A 12,314-nucleotide genomic window follows, 5' to 3' on the forward strand; every position below is an offset into this window, starting at 1 on the left:
ATATGAGAGTATAGATGACTTTGGCCAAAAATATTTTTAGAGAATTTTGCCTAATCTCGAAACCCTAATCACTCTTAATTTTGCAAAATGAAGGGCTATATATAGAATTGGGAAAAATTATAGCCATTTGGGACATTCTGGGTATTTTAGAAAAAGATTAAGTGAGTTTAATTAAAATTAACCCAATTTAAACTCGGTAAAAATTGGGCAACCCGAGAGGGTCGATCGACCATCTTGTGGTTCGGTCGACCATCTTGATGGTTCGGTCGACTGTGGTGCCCAATTCGGTCGATCAAGGAGAATTTGAAGCACGAGTTCGGTCGACCAGACTTAAGGCGATTTCTGATCTCCAAGGTTTGGTCGACCAAGGTCATTTGAACTTGAAGGTTCGATCGACCAGGGCATTAGGACTTTCCCCAAGGTGGTTCAATCGACTAGAGCGTGCAGCTCATTTCTGATCGGTCGACCGAAGAGTCAACTTGTTGACCCCAGGGAGGTTTGGTCGACCAAGGCGTTGTAGTACATTTCTGGTTGGTTGATCAAAGTGTCAAAATGTTGATTCGGTGGACGTTCAGTCGACCGAAGGTCCCTATGCATAAAAGTTCAATCAACCGAACATGCCCTTCTAGAGCATTTTAGTCCTATTCACTTTATAATGACGTCCCTATACATATGATGATTAGTTTTAAACTAATATGGCACATTTTTATGCAACCATGAGGGTCCTAAGGTTAGTCTAAGTCCTTTGAGCTTAAACCCCAAAAATCTGGCATCGATTGACCTTTGGTCGACTAAAGATCCCTAAGGTCCATTTACGGTCTTGAGCTTATAAGTTCCTACCATGCATGACATGTATTAATTATTACAGACCAATAAATAATTAATATTATAGACCTGAAATGAAATATAATACAAATAAATTAAACACTTTGGGTCTTCTTTTCCCTTCAAGTCTCTATGTGATGCCATATGATTTTGTCAAAACGTGCAAGCCTGATCCTACACACAAACTTAGCAAACATTAAATACTTTGTATTTGTCATTATCAAAACGAGATAGGACTTAGAAAGTCAACAATATCCCCTTTTTTGATGATGACAAATACAAATGCAAAAATAGGTAAAGTCAAAGAAAGCTCCCCTTAAGAATATGCATACCAATTTTTGCAAAAGTATTTCTCCCCCTTTTGGCATCAGCAAAATGGATATGTAAAAAAAATATAACTATTTTTGAAAAACTATAGCAATTAAGCACACAAACAGTATAACTGGTCATTAAAAATTAAAATGTCATAAAAAACATGATTAGACCAGAATTATCCACAAACCATAATAATTTAAATCATATCATAAGACCCGTAAAATATTTGATATTAAAATATATGGCATATGATAACAAGTAGAAGGTTTGAGCAAAAACAGTCTAATTAGTTCATATACATTTCATGTGTAGTTATCGAACCAATTATGCAATTTTATATATATATATATATATATAATAAATATATATATCGCCCTTAGGATGTTGTCAAGAGATACGGGGGGTGTTCTTGCTGAAGAAGAAAATTTAAAAATCAAGCAAGCACACATTTTCTGGTTTGTCAATTAAGCACATACTGAAATATAACTAGAAAACCAAAACCATAATGATCCTAAAGATTTAATAATCACATGCAAGATCATAAGACAAATCAAATGACTATGGCAAATCAACACGTTTCAAATTATGATGTTCAATAAGAACATTACATTTAAGCACTTGCCACACATAATTTAAAACAAATCTAAACTAAACAAGTTGGTGAGCATAAAAAGTTAGAAATTTAGTTTTGGATGCTCCCCCTATCGATTTGAATTATAGCTTAGATGAAATAAACTGCTTATACCAGTTAAAGACTAATTTCATTTAACATGCCACACAATATAAGCCTTCATATTTAAGTCTTTTAAAATGAGTATACTAGATTAAGATTTATTCATTTTACTATGTGACCAGTATAACCATCCCTATAGGCTACAGATGCATCTGAGAATATGTATTAAGGCATACAATTGAGTTCATGACCCAAGAATATTTCATATCAAATCATAAAGCTTCAAGCGCAGGATATAATGTTCAGGGATCTCAGAAGAGCCTCAATATTCAACAAGCGTAGTGATGCATATAAGTTTCTTATGCTCTTTTATAGGGATGGAGCTGAACTCTTCTAACTATTCGATGATTATGCTAGGATGAAATTTAATATTCAATTTGTTTTCACTCATCCTTTCAAAAAAGTTTTATTATTTATTTTAACATAATCATCTTTGTACAAGATTTTACTTTGGAAAAAATCTACCAAAATTTCGACGGCATGTTGTTTGTAAATCGGACATTTTCCTATAAAACTTGTACCTAATAGGTTTAAATAAGCAATTTATTGTTCAGTTCAAGGCATACGAGAACCTACATCCGCTAATAGCATGCAACACACATCATCTGCATCCGCCATGTAGGAGGCTTTCAACACAAGCATGCAATCCATTAGTATAATCAACTCAAGATATTCAATATAGTTCAATAGTAGTTCGTGCTAGAAAATACATAAACTATCTATCAAAGAAATCTTAACCATTTATTAAATCATGGATAGTAGACTACAATGCTGATTTCATAAAAGCATATGAGCATAAAAGGTATAATATCAAGAGAGCATTTCAGTCCTATTTTCTTTATAATGATGTCTTGTTGGCCTAAACAAGGCTTGTGACTCTTCATTTTGATGATAACAAAGTAAGGTTATTTAATATTTTTCAAAGTTGTGATATTTTAGGTAAAATAGATATTGAAGCCTAGCATACTTCATATGATCAAGGAACATCTTTTGAAAGCTCATATAAAACATAAGTGATCAATATTGAAAGCTCAAGGATCAATGAAGCTCAGAACCAAAGAGACCTTAAAACAATAAATATTTGAAATTCAGAAACAAAGAGAACTCAAAGCAGTAATTTTAAGATTTCAAGGAGTTCAAGAAATGAAGAGAGTCAATAGGGCATATATTGTAAGTACTTCAAATAGATTCATATATGAAATTTCTTTTTGAAGCTCATTAGGTATAAAGAGACTTAGAGACCTTGTTTTAAAACTTGGAACATATTTTTCAAGAAAACAAATTGACATTCCAAGAATTGAGAAGCAAAGAGAGTGAATACAAAAATATTTTAAAAACCAGTCTTTACCTGACAGGAGCTTGACTGAATATTGTCAGTAGACTGACACTTTAAAGGTTTTTAAAATACATAGACAGAAGGTCGTCAAACTACTTTCTGGACCTTGACAGATGCCTGACGGTGCAAACTAAGAAGCCTGTCCAGGTTTCATCAAGCTGTTGTCACCCTTCTGCCTATTTTTTAAAATAGGGAATTTCAGTGACAGGTGCCTGACCACAAGGTGAGAGGCGACTGCCACCCTACTACCTGTGAAAATTAACTATGTAATTTCTTGGTAGGCACTTGACCAAATTTCATCAGGCTACTGTCACGCGACAGATTTTAAATTTTATAATGGACATATTTTTGAAAAATAGATTGCTTGAGGCTAAAACCTATTCAAAACTTGGACACTACTCCAAGTAAACTTAGGGATCAAGTTAGAAACTTTTCTAAATCTATAAATAAGCCTCAAGACAAATGAAATATACACTAAGAATCAAATTCAGCATTCAAAATCTCTCAATTGCTCTCAACACTCAAAGGCTCTCTCACTCTCATCTTGTGCATGAAATCTTTTGAGGCTTTGCTGATTCTAAATCACCAATCTTGTGCTACAATTTTGAATTCTTTCAATCATTGAAAGAACTATTTGGTGATACACTCTTTTGAACTTCAATCTAAGTTTCATGTTTGAATTACTTTGAAGTATATAGATTGAATTTGTACTAATCAGCTCTTTTGACAGCATCTCTTGCACACCTTCTTTTGAATCTTGTCTTACAGTGATTTTGATGATTCCAAGGTTTTTGGATCGTTGGCTAAGCGTGGGATATCGCTTAAGGAGGTGTAGCTCTAGCCTAAATTGAAGGAGTAATTGAGTGAGGGATATCACTTGGAGAGGCGGGCTCTAGCCTATTAAAGGAATATGTAATGGTGTTGTTCCGCTCGGAAAGGAACTGATTTAGTGGTATCCTTTGGTGGTTTGCCAAAGGCGAGGACGTAGACTAGGGATAAGCCAAACCTCGTAAAAATTGTGGTCTCCTTCTTTTTCCCTTTACTCTTTTTAATTTTCAGCATACATATAAACTGTGTAAATGTTTTAAATTCTTAATCATAAATACTACGTAGTTTGGAAATTAAATAAATTGAAGTTTAAATTGTTTTTGGGCTTACGAGAAACCGAAAGGGAGCAAGTTGGTTTATCCATACTTTACGGAAACCGTAATGAAGTACGTTGATTGGTTAAACACCCAAAGACTCTTTAACTAAAAGTTTATTTAAAGTCTAAAGCTTTTGGAAAGAGTATTGAATTTTATATTGCACCTCATTTTGAGAAGAAAATTCATTATTACAGGGTTTTATATCAACAAACTTACATTATCAATCTTTACTTTAAAAGGTTGAATCAAAATCATATATACAGGGCTGCAAACAAACAAAAGCTGAAAATTGCATATAAGTTGAACCTTATATTGTGGTTTATTGTTTTGGTTGATTGATTGTTTACTTGATTGATTAAATAATTGTGTGGCTGTGAATTGTATCAAGGCTTAAGTTTTTGTTGTGTATTGAATAAATTAACAAGAAGTCAAGAATTCATTAAAAGAAGTAAAAGAGGTTAAGGATTCTTAAAAAGAATTAAAAGAAATTTTTTAAATCTAATTCATCCCCCCTCTTGGGACTACACCTTAGTTTTCATGTCCCTATAAATATGATGATTAATTTTAAACTAATATAGCACATTTTTATGCAAACATGAGGGTCCTAAGGTCAGTCTAAGTCCTTTGAGCTTAAACCCCAAAAATCTGGCGTCAGTCAACCCCTAAGGTCCATCTACGGTCTTAAGCTTATAAGTTCCTACCATGCATGACATGCATTAATTATTATAGACCGATAGATAATTAATATTGCAGACCCGAAATGAAATATAATACAAATAAATTAAACACTTCGGGTCTTCTTTTCCCTTCATGTCTCCATGTGACGCCATATGATTTTGCAAAAACGTGCAAGATTGATCCTACATACAAACTCGGCAAACATTAAATACTTTGTATTTGTCATTATAAAAACGAGATAGGACTCAAAAAGTCAACAAAGATTTTCCAAAAATTGCATTCCGAACTAGATATGGTCACTATGAATTCTTAGTCATGCCATTCGGACTTACCAATGCTCCTGCTGCATTTATGGACCTTATGAATAGGGTCTTTCATGAATATCTAGAACAATTTGTCGTGGTATTAATTGATGATATTTTGATTTATTCAAGAAGTCCCGAGGAACATGAGAACCATTTGAGGCTAGTACTCAAAGTACTAAGAGAAAAGAATCTCTATGTCAAACTTAAGAAATGTGAGTTCTAGTTAAAAAGAGTTGCATTCTTAGGACACGTGATATCTAAGGATGATATTTTTGTAGACCCAAACAAAATAGATGCAGTAATGGATTGGGCGAGACCAAAAAATATTTATGAGATCAGGAGTTTCTTAGGTCTAGGCAGATATTATCATCAATTTGTGGAAGGGTTTTCTAAAATATCTACTCCTCTGACGAGGTTGACAAGAAAAAATGTGAAGTATGAGTGGACTAATGAATGAGCAAAGCTTTCAAAAATTAAAGTAACAACTCATCACTGCCCCGGTGCTGACAATTCCATCAAGAGAAGGTGGTTTTGTGATTTACAGTGATGCATCTCAGAAAGGGCTCGGGTGTGTATTAATGCAACAGGAGAAGATCATTGCATATGCTTCTCGATAACTCAAGGAGTATGAGAAGAATTATCCTACAAACGATTTGGAACTGATAGTTGTGGTATTCACACTAAAGATCTAGAGACACTATCTGTATGGTGAAAGGTGTGAGATTTTCACATACCATAAAAGTCTCAAGTACTTCTTCACAAGCTTTGTTTGGATTTGTAGTTCTGTTTTGGTTGGTTGTTGGTGTTGTTTTTGGGAGGCCTTTAATATTTTTTTATCTGTAATCTCCCAATGCTTGTCTTGTAATCATGGTATTCCTTCGTCAAAAGTGAGGGTATATCAATAAATAATTGGAGGTGCCGCCCTCCTTTAAAAAAAAAGAAGTATTTCTTCACGTAAAAAGAATTAAACATGAGATAGAGAAGATGGTTAGAATTAATCAAAGATTATTATTGCACCATTAACTATCACCCGAGAAAAGCCAACATGGTAGTAGATGCGTTAAGTCAAAAGTCATTGAATGCATTAGTCTCAGCAATAGTGACCCAACATCAAATCATGATGGATCTTGAAAGATTTGGTGTGGAAATAGTGGAGGGAAATCATCAAGCTCTCATTGCTAATCTGGTAATCCAACCGACCTTATTATAAAATATTAAGACTGCATAGATGGAAGATGAAGAGCTAGTGAAGATTATGGGTAAGGTACAGAGTGGACAAAAGGTGGACTTTAAAATCTTTAACAACGGGGTTTTGAGATTCCAATCCAAATTGTGTGTACCCACTGACAAAGATATCAAAAGAAAAATCTCGGAAGAAGTTCAACGATCTCTTTATACAGTGCATCCAAGAAGTACGAAGATGTATCGGGACTTGAGAGAATCCTTTTAGTGGAATAACATGAAAAGGAAGAATGCACAATTCATGGAATAGTGCCTTACTTGTCAATGAGTAAAGGTTGAACATCAGAGACCGGCAGGGCCACTGCAACCACTCCACATTCTCGAGTGAAAATGGGAGCACTTCTCCATGGATTTTGTAACCAGGATACCTCTAGCACTCCATAGACAAAACGCCATCTAGGTGGTGATTGATCATCTAACAAAGACTGCTCATTTTATTTCGATCAAAGTTAACTACTCTATAACCAAGCTTGCAGAGTTGTATGTTCAAGAGATAGTTAGACTATATGGCGTGCCCGTGTCTATCGTATTAGATTGAGATCCACGATTCACATCACAATTTTGGAAGAGTTTGTAAAGAGTCTTGGGATCCCGACTTACTTTCAGCATGTCATTTCATCCTCAAACTGATGGACAATCAGAGAGAATTATTCAGATATTGGAGGATATATTGAGAGTTTGTGTACTAGATTTTAAAGAAAGTTGGATTCAGTATCTGTCGTTAATTTAGTTCGCTTATAACAACAGTTATCAGTTCAACATAGAGATGGCACCGTATGAAGCGTTATATTATCGAAAGTGTCGATCCCCATTATATTGGGATGAGGTTGGCGAACGACGAATTTTAAGTCTCAAGATTATACAAATGAGCTTTGTGAAAATTAAGCTCATCTGGGACAAAATAAAAACCGCTCAAAGTCGGCAAAGGAGTTCTGCAGATACCCATTGGCGTGAGTTGGAGTTTGAAGTGGGGGATCATATATTTTTAAAAGTTACTCCAATGAAAAAAATAATGAGGTTTGGGAAAAAGGGCAAACTAAACCCTACGTATATTGGACCCTTTGAGGCATTGAAGAAGCTTAGTCTAGTCGCTTACATAATTGCCCTACCTCCTGCTGTCGAGAATTCATGATGTATTCCACGTTTCAATGTTAAAGAAGTATGTTTCAGACCCTTCTTATGTGATAAGTTATGAGTCGTTAAAATTTGTGATACTCTATCATATGAAGAAGTACCAATCCAGATTTTAGACAAGAAGGATAAGGAATTACACACAAAGAAGATTTCATTGGTAAAAGTGCTCTCGCGCAACCATTACATTAAGGAAGCATCATAGGAACTAGAAGTAGAAATACGCCAGAAATACCCACATCTTTTCGACGATAGCAGGATAGGATAAAAGCACAACATTATACAAGGTACTCATTCTAATTTTAGAAAATTTAGATAACGAAATTTTTATAATGAGGGGAGAATGTGATAACCCCAAAAATATATATACGAGTAGAACATGATAATAACAATAAAATAATAAAAATGGACATTTAGTTAGTATCAATACGAAAGTGTTTCTCTGTTAGGATCCTTGATTCCATATTTAATGCCTAAGAAAGACCTTGTCTTAGCGAGTACTCAGTGACCATTGCGATTCAGTCGCTCCCTGGAGGTCGGCTTAGTCAAAATGGAATTTCATAAGATAAATAGAGAAGACGCAAAGAATGTAATGATTTCAAAAAAAAAAAAAATTAATTAATTAAGTAAATTAATTTAAAACTAATTAAATGGGAGTGTAAGCAAGCACTCCCATTTTTTTTTCCTCCACATGTATCCCCATCCCATACCTAGCCCATCTCATGCTCATTCCTTCATTTAAAAAAATTGTAATTTCACCCATCTCCCCATACTTTTATAAATTAATTTTCTTCCCTAAAATTTTATTATAAATAGGAAGCTCTCAACCTTCATTTTTCACAAAAAAAAAAAAATCCAAATGAAGAGAATGATTAGTGAGTGAAAGAATTAGTGGTGAAGAGAGAATTTTTATTATACTTAAAATTCTCACTAAATCACTTTTTCAGATCTCATTTTCAGAGATATTTGTTGTGACCGTCTCACAAGGTTAAGTAAGAGTAAGTAAATTTTGATTATGTTAGTTATTTTTCATAAAATTTTTCCATGTTTATTTTTAAACATATTTAATTATACCAGTTTTATCTTTAATATACTTGTGTTTATTTTTTAGTTAAGAAATGTTCTAAACCCCTCGAGTATTTTACAGCATTAATTTCAATTCAAGAAAATATTTTTAACACGAAAATTGTGTGGCATGAGTTTATTTTTACGTTACATATTTCAAGAAATGTAAGTAAATATGACATGAGTTTATTTTTACGTTGTGTATTTCTTGAAAATATGAGTAAAATATGAGTAAAAATAAGATTTTCATGATATTATTTTAATTGCATAAGTTATATAATAAGATGCTTTCAAAACCCTTTACAGCTCAGAGGATACATAAAATTGCAAATGCTTGGTACCATAACCTAAAGTTTAAACGGATCAGAGTGTACTTTACAAAATGGTTATATATAGTAGTAAATTTCTCTTGAGTGCACACCTGATTTCGAGTCAAGATTTAATGGGGAAAATCTCACTTAATGATGATGTATGTTGATTTAGTTTGGCCACTCAGCCAGTTAAGTCCAATTTTTGGACTGCACAACCCAGTTTTGAGGTTAAACATGACTTATGATTAACAGAGTTGAGGGAGGTTTTTCCATATATGTATATACATATAAAATTATGTGTACAAAGTTATTGATGATTTGAAGGAAAACTATATTTTTATGTGAACATGGTCATTTTTGTGCCTAAATGATGATCTGAATGAAACGTATAAGAAAAAATATACATATATATATATATATATATAATTAAGTATTATAATTACATTTTTAAAGTTAACAAGTTCAATATAGTTATAAAATTTTACTGTTATAGTTGATGTGAAAAGTTTTATACAAAATTTTTTAAATTTACATTTATTTATAATGCAGCCTTGAAGTTTCAATGTTAAATGTTATTTAACAAAATTATAATATTATGAAAGCTCATTTATCACACACTAATAATAATCTTATTTACTTACTGAGTATCGTCTCATCCCAATCATTATTTTATATTTTAGATAACTTTGAAGAGCATATAAAAAATCAGGAGTAGCAAAAGCATGCGCGGGGATTAGAAAAAGTTGTTAGAATAAATACTGATGTAATATTAAATGGTTAAGTTTTAAATTTTTTTTTTTGGTGATATTTAAGATATTGATGTAATGGGATCAATTAGTGCTCTGATAATAAAAATAATTTAAATTTATTTGCTTTCACTAAAAATTTATATTTAGGAACTCAATCGGGTTCGGGTCCTTACATTATAGGATGTAAAGGGCTCTTTAAATTACCAAACCAAGTGGGGCAAAAATCATTAAAATTTATTTTGGCATGGGGAAACTGCAAAAAGGGCGGTCCAAATTTGGTAACCCAAACATTCAAAGCATAAACCTAAGAAGTAATCTATTTTTTCTTTTTTATTTCATGAGTTTGATGTTAAAAAAATGTGAATTTTTTTATTAAAAAAAGTAAAAAAAAAAAACAAATAAATAAATCCTTGGGATATTGAAAGGAGAACCTTGAGCATATTTATATATATATAATATCTTTGCTTGAAAGGTCTCTCATATTCCTTTGAGAAAATTATTTTTTACACTCTCGGGTTTTAATTAGAATATACTTTTAAGAGAAAATCACCCATACTCACTTGAGCTTAAGTTCAAATTTTGTGTGAATGCATTCTAGTGCTTTTTTTTTTTTTTTACTAAAAGAGGGTGGCACCTCCATTTATTTATTAATATACTCTCACTTTTGACGGAGAAATACTGTGGTTACAAGATAAAACAAACCAACCAAACTAGGACAAACAAAATTAAACATAACTAACAACGGAGATAAAAACATAAAAACAATCAAAATTAAAACGAAATACACCAAACAAAACTCTAGAGTTGAACTAAAGACGAACAGAAACGAGACTCCACCTATCTATCCGAAGGATACCTTTCAAATAATGTGGTAGAATGTGTTGTTTTTCGTAGATTACATTGGTTCTCATTTCTCCTTCTTTAACAAGAAAATCAGCAGCACTATTGTCCTCCCTATATTGATGCATCACCATTGTAACGTCTTCAAAATTCATACCATTATATATATATATATATATATATATATATTAATAAATATATATCTGTGTATTCACATCCATCCCTAAGCAGCGGAAACACATATCATACAACCATTCACATATATACTATACAATACCAGAATCCAGTATATACAAACTTTAGCCGTACAAAAATACCCCTCCAGCATCATCTACTCAAAATTATACACTGCTATGTCAAAAACTCACCCTATAACTAGGGTAATCAAATGACACTCTATCCGCGAGCCTGATTTGCTCGCCTAGCTAGCTCACCTGAAAAATGTTAGAGTAATGGGGTGAGTTGACGCTCAGTAAGTGGAAATATGCTATTACTAGTGTGTGGCAACTAAGTTAAAGATACTTTTAAAATAGTAACTGAACTATAATGTAATAAATCATCTGTAAAGCATATCTTTCTTTCACAATTTAAAATATACTGTATCATCTGTTTTTTCCAACTTTTTATACTGGTAATATCATACTATACTCATCATATACTGTAAAATGTATACATATATACATAACTGTGCTTTATCCCCTAGGACTCTGTATGTTATGTTTTGACCCCTCATGACAGGGTTATGCGGCCCGTAGGCGGGACTTCATCTGGTTGGCCCTCCATATAAGTCAAAATATTCTACACTACCTCAGCCCGACCAAACTGCATCCTCTCCTAGGCACGGGACTGGTTGCTACCTCATCTAACCGGCCCCCTCTACCTGGTGTACTGGGGAGCTGCATCCTCTCCGAGCACGGTTAGACGCTACCCACACACTATCTGAGATATGTGGTTGCACTTTATCTATATCTAGCAACGGTACCGCGCTCTGTAATCTATATTTGTACTGTATCTATCTATAATCTTTCCACAGAGATCTAATACTATATACATATATACATATATATACTCTTTCACTGTTTTTGCTATGTTTCCAAATTACCATAATGCTGTCTTTTTGTACTGTAAATAGTATAAACTCGGTATACTATATCTGTAGCATCTTGATGCTACCTCTATATATATATATATATATATATATATATATCTGTCTATATCACCGTCTATATTCTCTGTTGTATACTCTGTATGTTATGGTAATAGGAAACATGGCATACTAAACTCTGTATATACTGTTCTGTATAAAGCTATGATATAAATACTGATCTGAATAACACTGTATACATGTATATGTATGTATGTATATATATGTATGTCTATATTTCATGAAACTATTCGTATAAAAGCTGTGTATGCATGTACATTTCTCTGTATAATTTCTCTAAATATATATCTGTATTTGCATATTCTGTATAGCTCCATACACTGGGAAAAACTATATAAACTTTATATATTGTCTACTTTCATGAATTCAGTATAGTATGATATATATATATATATATATATATATATTATAAAAGCTATATAAATTGCTTCGTCACATAAAAGTCTACTTAGGCCACACAGCATTTAAACTCAT

This window comes from Malania oleifera, chromosome 9 (assembly GCF_029873635.1).
Source record: "Malania oleifera isolate guangnan ecotype guangnan chromosome 9, ASM2987363v1, whole genome shotgun sequence".
NCBI lineage: Eukaryota > Viridiplantae > Streptophyta > Magnoliopsida > Santalales > Ximeniaceae > Malania > Malania oleifera.